The sequence below is a fragment of the Drosophila ficusphila genome, unplaced genomic scaffold (genome assembly GCF_018152265.1).
Source record: "Drosophila ficusphila isolate 14025-0441.05 unplaced genomic scaffold, ASM1815226v1 contig_286, whole genome shotgun sequence".
NCBI lineage: Eukaryota > Metazoa > Arthropoda > Insecta > Diptera > Drosophilidae > Drosophila > Drosophila ficusphila.
Genome location: NW_025064189.1, coordinates 1954374 through 1972860, shown reverse-complemented (window position 1 = coordinate 1972860; position 18487 = coordinate 1954374). Strand labels below are relative to the sequence as shown.

The window sequence follows — 18487 nt, the reverse complement described above, 5'->3', positions numbered from 1 at the left end:
ACATGGCTTAAATTAGGTATTTACCCAGACCTTTACTTTAAACATAAAATATTTAGAAATAAAACCGATATAGTTTTCTTTATTTTATTACTTATTGGTTTTGTTTAACAATTTTTGGAGCAGATGCTAGAAAACCTGAACTGAATTTTCTTTGATGAGGATTTCTAAACTCTTTTTTGCCTCAAAGATCCTATAGGTCCTTCAGGTTTTTCTTGTGATTAGTCCCACTTCTCCCGGCCCAGCACATTAGCACACCTGTGCGCCTCATGCGGCAGCCACACACCATTGTCAAATTGCTTTGGCACACAAAATGCAAAAAACACGCATTCAACACCCACGAGACTCATTTGTGGGCGAAATTGTCAGTTAGCCGGGTTCGAAACCAAGCAGCCACATCTTATCTGACTCAATGAGAAACCAACTTGAGTTTTGCCGGCCGAGATAAATCTCCCGTTATCTGAGTGTAAGACTCTCATTGGATTCGTGCCTCGGCTCTCGCACGAAACAAAACGCCTTGTTCGTTTTCTATCAGCCTCTCTCGTTTACAGAGCTCTGTTGGCAACCGTCGGCTCTTAACAGCGGCAGAGAATCGGTGCAAACAGTTCGTGGAGTGCACAGATAAGAAACACAGCGGCAGTTCTTAGGCTCTCTCCTCTCATCTGCAGAAAAGTTAAACCGGTTTTCTCTTGCTCCCGCTCTCGTGTAAACGAACATCTCTCCGAGCCATGCCATGTTAACTCGCGACGAAGCTGACGTCACGTAAATCGTTCATACGCCGCGTTGCGTTAGTTCGAAAAAAAACGTGAAAGTGTGTGGACATGTTGTGAGGCGCACCGTTGTTTTCAATAGCAGCCAGCAGATTCGCGCGTGCAAATTTTCTCTCCCTTGCACCCTCCGTCGACGGTGGTTGTTGTTGCCGTTATTGTTGCCGTTGTCGTCGTGCGGGCAACTTGCTTTTTCGGGGGCGGGGCACGCGGGTCATCGCAAATAGCAAATAGCAAAAAACGTCAATCGTTAATCGGCATCGGCGAAACGTGTGTGCAGAATTAATGAAAATACTCGCGCCGCTTCATCAATGAAAACAACAAAAAAAAAACGAGACTATACGCCAAATAGTATCTCATAGATTGCTTTATAGCTGTGCTTTCGGTTCACGTTGTGTTTAGGCCAACATTTTTGTTTGACAACAGTGCGTGCTAACGAACCTGGCTTCCAATTGCCAATTCAATCGCGGTAAGTCCTCCATTTGGTGCTTAATTTCGGTGTTTATTTGTTGTTAAGATTAGTACTAATGTTGATTAGTTTAACCGCATATAGAAAATAACAACTTGGTTTGTTGATTTTTAGTTTTTAGGTGATTTAATTTATTATTATTATAATGCATAAAATATTTTAGTCAAAAAGGTAATCCAAATTGATAATTTTACATGCATACAAACAATAACAAATAATTATATATAATTCTTAACCAGTTCATAACACATAATAATTGAATATCCAGAACAATTAATAAGATTATGTTGGGTTGTGTTTTGCAACTTTGAAACTGAAAATGATAAAGGAAAGGAATTATAATTAAGCTTTTAGTAATATTCAAATGAATGAATCATAATTTTAAATTCAAATTTGGAGTGCAAAAACAATTTTATAAAATTAGATTCCTAAAGCAACAATTACGAACATAACACCTTTCAGTTACTTAAAACGAATGCTAATAATAGATTCTTGCATAAGAACTTTCATATTTTTAGTACAAAGATTGGCTTATCCTCAGATTATAAACCCGGTCAACTTTAAAGCCCTGAAATTGACTTGACAGTGCATCATGACATTCTTTTTCTTTGTCTGCCGTTTCATGTTCGATCGATAAGTTTTATGAGTTTTCGTTGTGAAATTTTGAAATCATTAATTATGTCTCGGGCCGCAGACTCGTAGTCGGAGTCGGAGTTTCCGTGCCAGCCGAAATGTCCCGTCTCTTTTGGGGTTTTCTGTCTGGGGAACAGGTTTCGTTAGAGCGAAAACTTAAAGAACTTTTCGAGGTTTGTGCAATTCCGGGAACTTGTTAGGTGCTGCCTGGACTCGTGTTTGCTCGCCCCTCTCTATAGAGCTGGGAAAGATGGGAATCTTTATGAATGAACGAGGTGGGGCTCGGCTCAGAGGTTTGGAGGCTTGGGCGGCCGGCTGTTCTAAATGCCTCGTGTTGTGGGCCTTTCTTGTTGACATTTTTGAGGAATGTCGACTTGGCCCGAGTAGCTGGAAAAGCGGGAATGGATTAGACGTGAGCTGGCATAAGACTGAAGAAGCTGCGATGTTTCAAGCTTCGAAGAATCTTAAATGGAAATAGAATTTGGAACAGAATCAAGGGTTAATTTCAAAGAAAATGATATAAGATGAATTCATGTTAAAAGAAGTAATTGTTATACAATATAATTGTACTGAAAGGGATTTCAACAAACCTTAAATAAATTTTTAAAACATGTTAGCTACTATATTTATTTTATCATCACCTTTTTTACTTATAAAAATCCATAGCGTTAGAAAGATAGGGATTATAACGATTCTTATCTCTGTGTCGCGCCCTCTATTCTGGGTTTTCCATCTTCTGGTGACCTTCATTATCTCCTCTGAGAACAACCTCGGGGGGAAGTCTTAAAGCAAACCCCACTCATTAAAGCTCCCGGCTGCTGTTCTTATCGGGGCCCACAAATCCCCACCGAAAACGCCAAGGCCAATGCGTAGAAGAAGAAGAAGAAGCAGAACCGCCAACCTGCATTAGTCGAGCAGACATCTGAAGCAGGGGAAGTGGAAGCTAACTGGGTCTGAAACAGAAACTTTTTAATTACCAACAGGAAAAAACATTCGAGATAGCAGGCAGGCAGGTAAGATGGGGGCAGGTGAGGCCGTGTCTCCTTTACATAAATTGAAAATATAGCAACTTTTTAGGCACGAGACTCTATCTGGTGTGGATGTGGATGCGTCTGCCAAGAGTCCGAACTCGAGAACCTTTTTTTTTGTGCTCTCCCACTGACCCAAAAGTATTTATGACTTTCGTAAATAAAAAAGAAGCGAAGGAGAGAAGCAGCAGCTTTTAGCCAGCTCAGAGTTACAAATTTTACGGCTTAAATATTTTTTAGCCATTAGATAAACAAACAGAACAAGCGGGAAAGGGATGGAGATAGAGAGCCACGCGGGAAAAGAAACGAAAATATCTTTCAAGTACAATGTTAGGTAAATATAAACAAAACATTACGTCTTCAGATCCCACACTTCTTTTTACAACCTCTGATGCTGCACTTCGCCGCTGTGTTTGGGTTCTTCTTTTTCAGCTACTTAAAGCTTTTAGAGCAGAAGCGAGATGTAATATAAATTACATTAGCTAAGTGCCAGGCGGCAATTAAAAACAAAAAATACTCGTGAAGTTTTCCTCCGCCGCCGTTGTTGTTGATAATGTTGTTAATGATGTTGCGGCAGCATCTTCAGCAGCCCCATTCCCATCCGCAGCATCGTCATCAGTGGCATCATCATTAAGAACATCATTGCCACCATTAGCAGCATCATTAGAACGTCAACTTAATCAAGGTTAAAAAGCATGTGGCGTGCCTGCCCCAAAAATCGGGGAAAACTCGAGAGATGCGGGACCAGCCATCCTGTTCACTCCCTTTCGGTGGGGTATCTTTATATATATATATATCTTCGATTCCCAGTCGCTTGATGCTGTAATTATTGACGCCGACGATGTCTTCCGAGATAGACATAAACAAAAACATATTGCGATGGCTGAAATTCGGTAAGAATTTTCCGTTTAATGTGATTAGGAAAAGTTGTGCAAGGATTGGGCAAATTATGTTGGCCAATATTGGGTAATATTTTCCGGAGCTGCGCGCTGTGAGGTAATTGTAGGGTGAACATAAATGAAAGCTAATTGGACAGGAAAAAATTAAGAGAGGAAATATTGATTAATGAATATAAAGTCTAGCACTTCATTATTTTATATTTTGTAATAGAAAGAGAAAGGTAACTGTCCAGCTAATTTAATCACACACGAATCAAAAAATCTTTTAAACCGTAAAAACCTTTATTTATTTAATGTTATCAGATTTATTTGTGTAAGCCACCATCAGAATCATACCATTGTAGTTTTTATAACCCTTGTTTACGTTCCACTTTTCAATTCAACCACCAAACAATCTTTTTATCTGCCAACCCCATCATCTTACGAGTCAGCATTTTGCTGCCTTGACATTTATTACACCAAACAAATACTTGAAACTCTAATAACCCCAGTAAGAAAATCACCCCAAATTACGAGTCCGAAAATAAGTTCCCCCGAATGACCACCATTAGGCCAGAAAAATCAAAACATTTTACAACGGCAATTATGTGATTTTTTCTCGAGTGATCAGAGCCAAAGTCAAAGCAATTTCTGTTTTAATAACCAGAGCCCGTGGCCAAGCCAAGTCCATTAAAATTAAATATCTCTATATTTTGCAATTAAATCAAAGGCAAACTGCGAATGAACCGAATTGAAATGCGGGAGAACCTGCTCCATTATATGGACATTATCTGCCTGCCCATAACTATCGGCTCAATCATAAATTTAATTAGCATAATTGACTCGGCGAACGGATGTTCTTTTTCGATTTGAGGTTTCAAAATTTCGCTCACGTAGGCGCAATTAAAAATGGGCTGGCAGCTTTTGCGAGCCATATGCCCGGGTTCTCTTCCCCCGAAAATATTGAAGATCAGGTGCGGGAAATGTGGGGAGAAATGCAGGGAGAAAGGTGTGAGGAAAGCTGGCAACAGCTGGTGGAACGTGCCATTGACACTTTCGATGAAACGCGAGCGAAAGAGTTTATAAATACTTATTCCCACTGCTTGTCATTCAGTTTACCCAAAATCAAAATAAACGCAACCCATTTATTTCTAGTTTCTGTAATGTTCTTCGATGTGCTCATGTTTATATTTGGCTTGCAGTCGGTTGATGAACCAAAAAAACAGAATTCAGTTTTCCATTTCCATTTCCTCTGCCCCAATAATATTCTATGCGTCATTTGGCAAATGAGTGGAGTCGGTCTGTGAGTCGCCGCTTATCTTGTGTTTACCTTTGGGCGATAAGGCGCCAACTCGATAAGATAAAGCCACTCTGGATCTATGCCTCGATAGGGTGTGACTTGGCGTCGATTTTCGATTCTCCACATAAAAGTAATTCGCTGCACTCATGCTGTTGTGCAAGCTGCTCCCATCGAAATGGAAATGGAAATAGGGGCTTTGGGGGCGGCGTGGAACTAATGGACTGTTTACTTATTTATGGGCCCTGAATGTTGGTCAATATTTGTGGTTTCCCCCAGCGAAACAAAGCCAGCTGACTGAAAGGAGTTGAAAGGAAAAGACGCCAAAGCTTACCTTCTGTTCTTGATGGTCGGTCAGCGGGGTTGGGGGACATAATGTGGAAATAATTTATAGATAGGATAAGCTCACAGAGAAAGAATTCGGTGATTGACAGTAGGGCGTCCCACATGGCCGAAGATTAAGGTACTTTATTTTCCATTGCGAGAGATAGGTGAATTAATAGTAATTACAAATTTAACTACTACTAAAATTTATTTAACATTTGCTTTTTGGGCACCAAAAATATTTTGTTTATACCTTGGCCTAAAATATATAGTATGACTATGCTTAAAAAATGTTAACTCAAAATAAACATAAATTCCCACAGTTTATTACCCCAAAATGAGCTTCCATAGCTGATTAATGAACTCATTGCCCGAAAGATAATCGTTCGGCTAATTTCGCATTAACAAAACTCAAATGTTTTTGAATTTTTTCATGGCCAGAGAGCCCAAGTTCGGCCAGAAACATCTGTGCCAAGTGTCAAAATGTAAACAGTTCTCGAAAATGTACATATTCACAGCTCGCTTTGACCGAACAGTGAAAATCCATTAATACAATACGGAACCATTTAATAGCCCGAGAAGAAAAAAAAAACTAGCGTGACGACAAACAGAACATGATCCATAAAATTCAGATCGGGCGGGACCAGAAGCGAGCAATTTACGACAAATATGCAAAATTTTAAAGTTAGGGAACGCAGATACAACCAACTGATAGATGGATGGACGGATAGATTGCGTTGTGGCCGCAGCGTAGACGCCCACAAAAAAGTCTGGGCATAAATAAGAGCAAACGTCACACGAGGCAGAGCTGGGAAATAAATATGAAAATGGGCTGACAACAACAAATTCATATTGTATATTTACATTTGTTTTGTGTGGTGCTCTTTTAAATTTATGGGTTTATTGATACTCCCAGGGCAGAAGCAGTCCGAAATTTGCTTTATCAGCACGTCAGAAGGCGACGCAAGAAGAAAACCCCAACCGCAATCTGTAAAAATGTTCTCAACGAAATGATTTAGCTTTCTATCTGTATCTCTGTTTGCCCCGTGTATCTCCTCTCAGACTTCCATTGTATTTTTGCTCTCCTTCTCATTGGGTGTTTTGAACGATTCTGCCTAGTCGAGCAAAAATATGTCAAAACAAATTGGTTGAAATGGGGCATCAAGGTGTGGAGGGGGCTGAACAGACATTGCAAAATATATGTGATAATGAAAAGGTTTTCTTTTCTATTTTGTGTGTTCTAGAAGTTCTAAATGCAAATTATACGGGTATTAGAATTATGGCAAATAAATGCAGTCAGATGTAAAGGGAAATTCCTAAGCTGGCTTACATAAAATGTGTTAGATATTTCTATGACAAATATACACAGAAATATGAGTGTCAATGAAATGGTTTTTGGTGCAAAAAGCTGTTTGATTTGTAATACCTTAAGTTTATGACACTGCTCATGTCTTTTAGTTCAACGAACTCTAACCTGATTCCTTGGAAAACCATTGAAACCTTCACCTGGAGCAGCACTTTGGCGTAATTCTTCGGTTCGCACCATTTAGTGGCCATTTGATTTTGCATATCAATTAACGAGATTGAGTGGCCTGGAGGGCAGTGTTTTCGGTCTGGTCGGCTAATCAGAGGTGATGGGCGATACAACGATTAATTAAAGTCTCAAGTCGCTGAACGGCTCGTTTAGGGTTTCAACCTTGCCAAAGCCGAAGCCGAAGCCTAGACAAAAGATCATTAGTCAGGGCATCAAATAAAACTGTTTGATTACCCATAATTATAGCTTACCGAAGTTGTGGTGGCAAAAAGAAGACGGCGGTAAGCATTTTGTCGCCTTCGGTTTTGATGCCTTCATTAGGGGGCAGAACGGAGAACAGAATAGACATGGCTGCTTATGTTGATGCCAGGCGGTGTCCCACACGGCGTATGCATAATCGTATAATTAATTGCCATAAATGTTAATTGCGCATACGCCACGTTGCGAGAATTTATCCTTTTAATAAAAGGGTTCCCACGCCCACACTTTCCCCCTGGATGTGTCCTTTGTCCCGAAAGTTTTTGCCAGTTAATTAAGCAAGTATTTTCCGGTTCTTTTCGTGTTTACCCAGTTAATTTCTGTTAAGTTTTGTTGACATGTTCGTTGTTTACCTATAAGCTAGTTCGCTCGCTGCGACAAATTAACTTGTTTTCTGCTCAAGTTTCTGCGGTTAAAGTTGGGCCTGAAAAGTTGAACAGCTTATTGGATTAGTCAGGTGTTTGATGGCGAATTAATGAGATTATCAGAAACTATACAAGTTGGGGAAAAGCAATTTATCAAGGCAAACTTTAACTTGAAGAAAATTTAAGTTTAGTCTGTACTTAGGTACAAAAGAAAAATTTAAAACTGAATTTTTTTTAAGTACGAAAGTTAAAGTCTACAATAATAAACCTCAAGTCCATTATTATTAAGCACACCTATTCGTCGTAATTTGCATACAGTCACTGATCCAAGTTTTCAACTTTGCACTTCCTCAATAAAACTTTGAATTTCATAATTTTATGAAAGAAACTTTCGTAGCAGGAAGCAATTTCTGAAAATACCCGTACTTCAATCGCATTTGAAGTCTTGTCTCTGGGCATCGACTATTGCATTGATTGCTAGTTGCTGTTGGTTTAACCCAAATAATTTTCGAGTCAAGCAAACAGAAAATCAACAAACAAACAAACAAACATCCACAGCCCAGACCAAGCAAACAAAATGAACAACAAATCAGCAAAACTCGAATGTGAGTAAAATCAATAATAAGTTTGTGGGCGAGAGGGGCGTGGTCCCCCGAACCTTTCACCCTTTTTCTATATTTTCCCCCGTTTCCACAATCAGCATTATCTATCCGTGTGGAACCCTTTAAAGCGGGGAGAGTGAAATTTTTTCCGTAACCAAACTCGAACTGTTTGCTTTTAATCAAGTTTCACAACATTTATCTAATGTGTGCTCAAGCCGGGCTAATTAATGGGTTAGGGCGGTCTGTAGTTTAGTTCATTTGAATACTTAACGATTGTCGGCCAGGGGGTCTCCTTTTCAAAGGGGGCGTGGTCGCTCGGGGGACGCCACCTGTCCGGCAAAATTATTAATCAATTATGCAAAGTTCTCTGGGGTAAACTCCAAATCCAGCGCGGAACTTCAGCTGTTGAAATATTTGAAATTCGTCCGACTCACCTTGACTGACGGCAGAGGAGAAACAACAACAGAATGAAGTCATTAGTTGGGCCAAGATTCAGACTACGACGGTTCAGACTATTTGAATGGCATTTTGCGAAACAAGTTTCGCTTTTGTGTGCTCCACAGCGAGCAATCAACACGTAAATGTGAAGCGTAGCAAAACGCTTTAAAAGTAAATAAAGTAAATAAATATGTGAGAAGTAAAAACGAAAAGTTAAATGCAAATGCGACTCGGATTTTTCTGCGCTAGAAGGTTGTGAGAGAATATGAATGATGTAACTTGTGGATGGGTGAGCTCAGCTTGAGAAATGACTAACTTAAGTCAGTTATACTAGTTGTTTCTAACCGTTAAATTGTGACTATACTTGGGAATTCATTTCTGTACAGCAAAAAAATGGGAATATTTTATTTAGGTTCCTTTGTTCTAATGTCTTGTTTTAAAATGAAAGCATTTACTAAAAATCTAATCTAAAAAGCTGATATATTTAAATGTGTAAATGTGCTGGAAATTTCCCTTCGAACTTTCAACTAATTTTTCTCCATGTACTTAAAGTCTGCAATAAAGGCAATTAAAGCTGAAGCCAAAGGCGAACTTAAAGTGTCTCCGAAGTCAAGCGTAAATGTGCTAAAAGGTTAGGGCATGAGCAAGAAATCCCTAGAAGTTAGAGGGAGACACAGACAATGTGCCATGTGAAATAAAATGCTGAAATTATTCATTTTGCAAATAAGCAGAGTAAATATTTAATTAACAACTCAGCAGGCAAACAAAAGGGCGACACACGGCGAGGGGGAAGAAAGCCTGCCACATTTGCGACGCGGGTCTAAGGTTTCCTCCTCGCCGAGGGTAATATAATATTTATTTATATGCCGCACAGCCAAAGTCACCTACAAAACGACAATGACGACGCCCTAGAAATTGCCGCAAATTTTATGTTTCTCTTTCACTCCCGCACTCTAGCGCTATCTCTTTCTGTCGACGGGTGTGAGTCAATGACATGTACGAAAACAAAACTTACTTCCTCATGGGGTCTTCGAAGGTGAAGGTGCGCGACATAAACAAAAGCTAGTCAGCAGAGCCTAATCGTTTTTTTTTGCTGATTGTACGGATTAGTACTTAGGATTGAGAGAAGCGGAAGTCGATGTCTAGTAAAGATTATAATATACAATTTTTTTAAGTACAAGAAAACAACAAATAAAAAGTCATTAAATAATAAATAATAACAAAACCGTAGCAAAACAATTTTAAATATTCCTTTTAACATGATACTTGATATTTTCTATAAACGAATTCCGTACCTTAACTATTATTTAATTCTCTAACAAATATATTATATCCCGAAATTAAATTCTATATTTTTTTCTATCTATATTTCGCACACCTTTTGCCTTCGCTTTGTGTCTGCCGTTTGTGCTGGGAATTATTAAACATTGTAACGCTCGAAGTCTGATTTCATTTGGCGCGTCTAACTAACCAAAGGAACCCAGACAGGGACTAAATAGCTTACTACCTCCCAAACCTGAACTAATTAAATTAGTTTAGTCTGTAGAAAAAGGTTTTCTTTCCCTCCTCCAACCTTTTTGCTTGTGGCCTGGCCTTAAATTGCTTTTGTTCAGAATCTTTAAAGCTGAACTGTGGTGAAGCGGCTCGATGAGGGGCTAGCGGAATTAAGCAATTAATGGGGAATTTGTTTATGGTTCCATGGGGCACATACATGCATAAGGTGGCAAGCACGCCTGGAGGAAAAAACCAACAGGAAAAGTGTTGGGCTTTCGTCATTGTTTCAATGTTTTATGAGTGCTCGTAAAAGGACGGAAAATGCTCTTATTGCTTTTGGGGGCTTGCTCTTTTTTTTTTCTTTTTGCCATCCTTGAGGATTGGGCTAGCTATTAAAATGTCATCATGCAGCGGACTGGGTGGAAAGGTGGGATTTATATAGACCAAGTGAACCGTAAGCACGATAAGTCGGAGCACGCAACTCTTGGGCCGCCAAGACGCCCGCTTTTATCGACTGGGAGCGAGCGATTCCTGGGCGTATTTATTATTTAACACCTAGAAACCTAAGCGGCAAATGGCTATAAAATTGTTGACCTTTTTTCTTTGCTTTTCATACTTTTCCGTTTTTTTGGCACACGCATCAAGCAACTCATGCAAAAGTTTTCCAGTTCATCATCTTGGGTGGGCCAAAAGTCGTTGGTTTTATGACCCCGGCGGTACTCCAGTTCTTTTTACGATTTAGAAACACACACAACATAGGTTGAAATATTTAAAAGTGCGCTTAATTATGCCCGCAGAAACGAAGAAGAAATAAACTTCGCATTAATGCTCAAAAAACTGCCAGAAACTCTCAAACGGCACACGGCCATTTGGCCATAAAGTTTATTTGCTTTTGCTTCTGGGGTAATCAACGAAGTCGTCAACGGATTGGCCCAGAATAGAAAAGTAATCGTGGTGGGTGGCATTCCCAGAAGGGATTGTGGCCATAAGCAAGTGCTTAAACCAACTTGAATGGGTTAAGATTTTCCTCACTTTTTTGGTTAAACAGCAGTCACTTAGTTTGAATTACTTTATTATACCTCTTTCATAACTAAAATATTAACAACATAAATTCAATGCTAGGTATGAAAATATTTCTAATTCGTTTTCTTATTCCATTTCTCATTTTTACAGGTAACAAAAATCTTGCCACATTAACCGAAAAACCTGCCGCATAAATAAGGGTAAGTTCAGACAGACACTCAATTCCAAACCAATTCCCAGCCATCTAATGGCATCTCAGACGTCCAAGGCTGTTGTCGAACACGTTTTCCAGGGGATAGACCACATACTCTATGCCCTGGTAGTCCGCACCGTTGTCGGCCATTCAAGCCACCGATCATAGCAAACACATTTCGGAAAAGTGGGGACATGACAGCCCGAATGCCTGAGATCGCTAGAAAAAAAGTATATATACAAATATATTCTGCAAGTGCAGTTAGAGCGCTGCTACTCAGGTGATATATCTCACGACTCACGAAACTAGTTTACGCAACATGTGGCAATTTTGCATGCCACAAGAGGCCACAGAGGACGTGCCACACAGCAAACACAGCTACCAAAGGGGCGGGGGGGAAAAAAAGAGAGCGAAACAAAAATTGACATTTTGACATGCGGCTTGTACCGGGCGGTACTTCAAGATTCGCCTCCGATAAACTACAAATGGCTGCACCACAGAGGAGAGCCATGAGCTATGAGATGGAGCGACCGGTTCGCCGGCGCTCAAAAGCAATCCGTAAAGTGTCTTTTAAATACAAATGTTATCTACCGAGAACCGAGAACCGAGAAGTCCAGTCCAGAGAAATAAAACCGTACGTGCCGCATTTGTTGTTGTCGCCGGTGCGATTTTTAATGGATTGACGGCAGACAACGAATGCACATTAGAAATCCAATCCTGGACCAGGTTCAGTTCGGTTTGGTTCAGGATCGCGGGTCTCCCAAGTCATGCACACACATGGGTCCGTTCATGTTCCTCGTCTGCATTTTCTCCCTACCCCCTCCCCCTCCTCCTTCTCCTCCCTTTCCTTGCGTGCCAGGAAAATTGTCTTCGCTACTGCAATTTTCCTTTTTGGCTTTTGCATTTCAATAACTGGATGGGTCAGTGGCTGTGCGGAGTTTTGTTTGGCACGTACGGCATAAAGTATCTGTCTGGGCTATCGCTTACCACCGCCCCTTTTTGCCACGCCCCCCTCCCAGCCAAATGGGCGTGTGTGTGTGTTCTTTTTCGAGGCAGTGTCTGCATATATTTGCTTAAATTGCATCGAGTGTTTGAGTGTTTTCCACTCCAGATACTCGATAAAACAAACTTCGCATTGGGTTCAGGTTCGGTCAGCTAATTGGCGAGGCCAGCAAAAGGTGGTTAAAATAATTGGCCAGGGTGGAAGAATACAGAATGGGCTTGAATATCGAATGGGTGGATTATAACTAACCCCTAACATTATGAAATCGTGCAATGGGCAGGTGTGTTTCGCATTAACACAACGCGAATTTTGCTCTTTAAGCCCTACAAATGGTTAGCTAAAAATAAATGTTCACACATTTTGTGAATTGCTACATCGTTTTATCCCTGAATAATATATTTACTCATCATTATGTTTTAGATACACATGTTCAATTTGTAGAATGTTGTATTTAATGCGCATGAATTATCCAAACTTTTTTTACACAATTTCATTTTAAATTGAACCTTTTCAGGGGCTAACCTTCACATTTCCCTTGTTGTAAAAAATATTTATAGCTATAGAATATCTGCCCAAATCAAAGCTGTGAAGGTCGAATGTGATACAAACTTCCGTTATTTTATGGGCGCTAATAGAAACGACCTTCATCAAATCGAATCAAACGAGACAAAACGCTATTGACAAAATGCAAGTCAATGTGTCAGTTGACCAATCGACACCCGAAACGAGAATAAAAACAAGAAAGGAAGCTAGCTTCGGCAAGCCGAAGCTTATATACCCTTGCAGTCATCAAATATGTCGATCAAAATCTATAAGGGCTAAACAACATCGAAACTATTACTATTTTTCTATTCATTTTCCATATTTTCGACTATTGTTCGTATGGCAGCTATATGATATATTTGTCCGATTTTGATGAAATTTAATATGTAATTCAAGAGTAATTATAGAACTCTATATTCTAAAAATCATGCTTGTCTGATGAAAAACAACGATGTTATAATTTTATTTCCCGTATTTCTATATAGATTTTTCGATCGCTCCTATGGCAGCTATATAATAACGTTGCCGGATTTTAATGAAATTTTTTTCTTAAATTAAGGGTTATTAAGAAACTCCATGTTTTGAAAATCATGCTCTTGGGATTTAAAACAACGGCGTTATAATTTTTTTCCATTATTTATATATATATTTTTCGATCTTTTGTATGGCAGCTATATGATAGAGTTATCCGATTTTAATAAAATTTAATCCGAAATTATATAGTGATTAGAAAACGACATCTGGAAGAAATCAAGTCGATCTGATCAAAAACAACGGAATGAGATTTTTATTTTTCAATCTCTCGTATGGGAGCTATCCGATATAGTCGGCCGATCCGGCTCGTTCCGACTTATATACTGCGTGCAATAGCTACACAACTTTTGGGAAAGTTTCAGCAAGATAGCTTCAAAACTGAGAGACTAGTTTGGGCAGAAACGGACAGACGGACAGACGGACAGACGGACAGACGGACAGACGGACAGACGTACAGACGTATTTCGACTCAGAAGGTGATGCTGATCAAGAATATATATACTTTATGGGGTCTGAGGTGTCTCCTTCACTGCGTTGCAAACTTCTGGCCAAAATTATAATACCCTTTGCTCTGCAAGGGTATAACAAAGCGAAACCAGAAAATTTTACAACGCCTGAACTGTCATAAATTCTTTGAATGGCATTAATAAATAAATAAATAAAAGGGCTGCCGTTTGCCTCGTTCGATTCATTTTCCAATTCAAATTAGCGACAAATCAAAAAAGTGTCAACCACAATGAAGACGGACTGCCCAGTAAGGGAAACTTGGCCCAAAAGGGGGTGTAGATATATAGGGCTAGACAGCCATAAAAGTGGAACAAAAGCTTTGCAAAACCGACTACCGACCGACCAGCAGACGGATAACAATCGCAGACCATAAAATGTTTTGAAAAAATATCTGCATACAGCCGTAAAAAAGTTGTGATGCTGCTGGAATCCAGGAGGAGTCATTAAAACAAGCCAGTGACTATCAAAAACTAACTGCCCGGGAGACACTTTTTATTCAGACCTGATGATCAAGTGGGTAATACGGGGCATGACGAGGCTGTCATTGATTGTGAGCCATAAATAGTTGAATTTAGTTGAACATAAATTGTTAACTACAGTGTTCGGAGTTATTAATTAGTAATTTTATTTCTATTTGCTCACTTTTATAATAATTTTAACGATACCATTAAACTCAGTAAAGCCTGGAGCCAAATTTTTAAGCCACTGCCATTGGTTTACATTTATTTATACATTCATATTTTAGTTGGACATTAAATTAATTGTAGTACTTGGTTTGTCAGTTTAAATAAAGATAAAGAAAAGTCATATAAAAGTATAAGTAAAATTTTTAAGCCTGTCAAATAAAATTTCTATTTACAATTTTTATAATAAATTGGGGCAGGGTACCTGCAAGCCTAGGCAACATTATTCACTCGTTTCCTACTCTTCTTTTTCCAGTGTTTTTTTTATTTTTATTTTTCTCTGTCGTTTGGCTTGTAATTAAAACTTGTTGGCAGACTGTCAGGCAGCGAGTTAACAAGTCGGCGGCTTCACAGATAAGGAGAGAGTGGAGATGAGCTGTGAGCTGTGAGTTGGCGAAAATATTATTTAATTGTCAGGCCAGGCGCTAATTAAAGTCCAAGTCGGGCCGCGAAGTCTCTCGCCCGTTTCGGCCATAAAGCCAAACACTTAACGATGCTCCACGACGAGCATCTTCAGTCCGATATTTATGTTTATTGACTGGTGTAGCTGCTGCTGCTGCTGGCGACTGACATCATCATCATCAGCCACAAGCCTCAGTCTCAGCCTGAGTCTCAGTTTCAGTTTTTAGCTCCCAGCTTCCATTCGCAGGAAAGAGCCAAGTTAGTCATAACACTTTGGCGCAATGTGGCCGAAGGTCTGCCCGCTCGTCGTTGCCTAGTGGAGATGTCAGCCCGAGTTATGGTAATTGTTGCAAATTATTTATTTATTTATGCACGTGGCAGCCAACAGCCGCGTTTGTCGCCTGATTATGTGCTTATTTATATGAGCCAGGTATGTACCATACATACTCCTATAAGGATAAATGCGGCATCCAGTCGACTGCCACTAATGAGATGCAAGCAAACGGCATCCGCGCTGCATATGAATATCAATTATGAGGATGTTGTTGCCCAGACCGGGCGGATCATGGCCGTAATCGCAACTCAAGGGGCTGGGGCCACGCCCCCTTTGTCAGTATTCGCCGCTCTTTCGGTTCGGTATTCCAAATTGAAGTGGCTGAACAGACGTCTAGACCAGAGACGCGATGCTATTCGGCGGAGGTCGTAACAAAGCGTTTAAGCCAAAATGTTTAGCCATTTGCATAGTAACAAAGGCCCGAAAGTGTCGGGAAATGTAAGTGCAGATAGTGTGGACAGCCAGCAGATAACTGATTCGAATGGCTTTACAGCGAATATCTGGGAAGCACTTGGTTCTTTGAATCTGTCTAGATTTTTGGGAATTTAAAAAATGAATTTTTCAACCTTAAACACAAAAGTACTCCCTACCAGAAAAAATGGTGAAATCACACAAGAGTAAATTCTTGGTAACAGTTAGATTTTCTAGATATTTTTCCTTTCGCTTTATAATAATCTCCATTTATTAATAGTTTTACCAGGCGAAGTTATTATCTTTTAGCCTTTCAAAGAACTTATCCTCTTAACTTAAATAGCCTTTTTTTCCCGAAACATCTCGAGTGACCTCATCGCAGATATCAAACGTCAAACCTTTTGGGTCATCTCGACACTTGATGACAGCGCCCTTCGCAGGACTTTCAGGAGCCTTTTGGCCTGCCACGCCCATCTGGCCGCCCCCTTCTGCTGTCCTGCTTATTTACAACTTGACATTTCACTTGCGAGTCGCGGGGCACTTTAATGCGCTCCAATTGCATTTTATGACAGACAAAACTGACCTACTTAAGGCTCTCCTACGCACACACACACACACAGTGAGAGTGCCACGCCCATTTCGTCCTCACTGGCTCTTTTTTCCTCAATCGCATTATAAATTTAATGGGTTTGACCTTTTTTCCCTCGATGCTCGACCGCAATTTCAATAGATTGGCAAACTGAAATCGGAGACCAGCGGAAATCGACATAAAATTTAACTAAAATGTCCTTAAGTAGCTCAAGTGCTTAAAGGGGGGCGAAATGGGCGGGGGAGGAGGAAGTTTGTTCCACTAAGTAAAGGATCCACAAGTGGGGGCGAGTAAATTTGAAACTTTTTCATGGCTTAAGATGCGCTTTAAATGGCTGGGAACTCTTTTTATCTTTTATCTTGCTTTGTTCAGCGGCCAGGGTTGTCGCGTTTTACGCTCGATGCACAGCGGCCACGGCCACGCCCTCGGCATCCCGCCCACTGGGCCACGCCCCCCGCCCCGGCCCAGCCGCCTCTGCCATTGTCAATATCCTGGCAGCCATTTCCTGCTTTGTTTTGCTGGGGAAAAGGTCGAACACTTTTTGCCGCCACTGTTGTCCAGTCATGGGTAAAAATTTTTGTGACTGAAAGTCTCAAGTAACTTGGCCCAAAGAGTTCTCTTCGCCACCCACCCGTGGCATTGAATAAGGCGTCCTCAACTAGAAGCAAAAACATTGAAAATTGTTTTCCCTTTTTTTCCCTGCCACTTTTCCCTCGACGGCGGAGGACCTGTGGCAACCTAAGTATTTGCTTTTATTTCTGTTCAATTCTCCTTGGCTGTCATCTTTCTTTTGCTGGATGATGATGCTGCTGCACTTCAGGAACTTTTTTGTATTCGCCCAAATGTTATTTCAATGCCTTGGCCACTTTTTTGCTAAGCCCTTCGCTTCTATCTGTGGATTGTATTGAAATAAAAGTCCCGAGATGCGCTTGAATGATTTTTGGTTCGTGCAAATATTTTATTGACTATTATTCAGCCTGCTCTTGAGTTCCGTTCGACCGTCCTTGTCCTTATTGTTCTGTATGCGATTTCTTCAGGGTTCCCCCGTCCATTTATTCTTTTAAGGGTTTATTTTGGCTCTGTTTTTTCTTGATACACACATATTTTTGTTGCGCAATTTCGCACTGCCAGATAAATGTGAAGAAAGCCGAGGAAAAACCCAAAATGGCATTTATTTTCCTGAAGCTGAGTTTGCTTGTGCAAACGGAGCAGGAAACTCAATAGGAAGGGTGCTGGAAATTGCCAAATTATGAGTGAATTTATGGCTGAATTTTAAATTATTCGCCAGGCATAATTTAAAGCCAAAGATGTCGAGGGCTTTCGATTTAATGTTTGTCATGCTGCTCGTTTTCTGCTCATATTTTCAACAAACATGTTTAACCTTTTAAATTAACGAAATTGCCACTAATTCAAAGCGTTTCAAATGTTTTGCACATGCCTCGCGTTTCCCTTCACCATCTCTCGATCCGAAAGCCCCAATGAATGGCGGCAATTATAACATTTAGCACGCATTTCTGTTTCAGCTAACGCACAGCTCATTTATCATCATGACGGCATGTCTATTAGTACACAGAAAAAATAAAAACAAAATACTAATAAAACTTTCGTTATATATAACTATGCACGTTTTTAATTCTATGAGATTTATTGCAACAATTAAAGCATTTAATAAAATAACCTATCATTGGTTTAAACTAGTTGTGTTCTATCAAAGATAAGGCATTCAATTTTTGTTAGTGCATGAATAGATATAACTTTTTATATAAATGTGTGTGGAAATGTAGAGATATTTTTCCAATATTGCCCTCCGTCTCTTTCTATTTTAATTGGCGGCCTCAAACGGCGCGAAACTAATGAAAAAATCATCATCAAAGAACATAAAAAAAGGCGCAGAATGGATACAATGAATGGGGGCGGAGTTGTGGAAAACATGGCGTTTTAAAGTCATTGCTACTAATTTTATGAGTCCTTCCTTTGGCACTTTTCCTTTTGGAACACACTTCCTTCTTCTCTCGCCTCTCGCTTTTGTACTTCCGCTTCCTTTCCTCGCCAAATGATTATTGCAAGCCGTAAAAGGAGAATGAAAATGAAACACAAATGGACGCAGCTGAAATGAAACCATCCTTGAAATCTATTGTCTGTCTGCCAGTCCAGACAATTGCAGAATAAACAAACAAGGAA

General features: G+C 40.0%; 1 protein-coding gene across 1 annotated transcript in view; it reads left to right on the top strand.

Moving 5' to 3' along the window:
* Nucleotides 1-223: 223 nt before the first annotated feature.
* LOC108095421 (protein slit) overlaps nt 224-18487 on the top strand; it is a 55508-nt gene continuing 37244 nt past the window's right edge. The window contains exons 1-2 of the mRNA XM_017196526.2: nt 224-1233; nt 11258-11307. The gene's annotated coding sequence lies outside the window, so the exon portion shown is untranslated. The remainder of the gene's footprint in view (nt 1234-11257; nt 11308-18487) is intronic.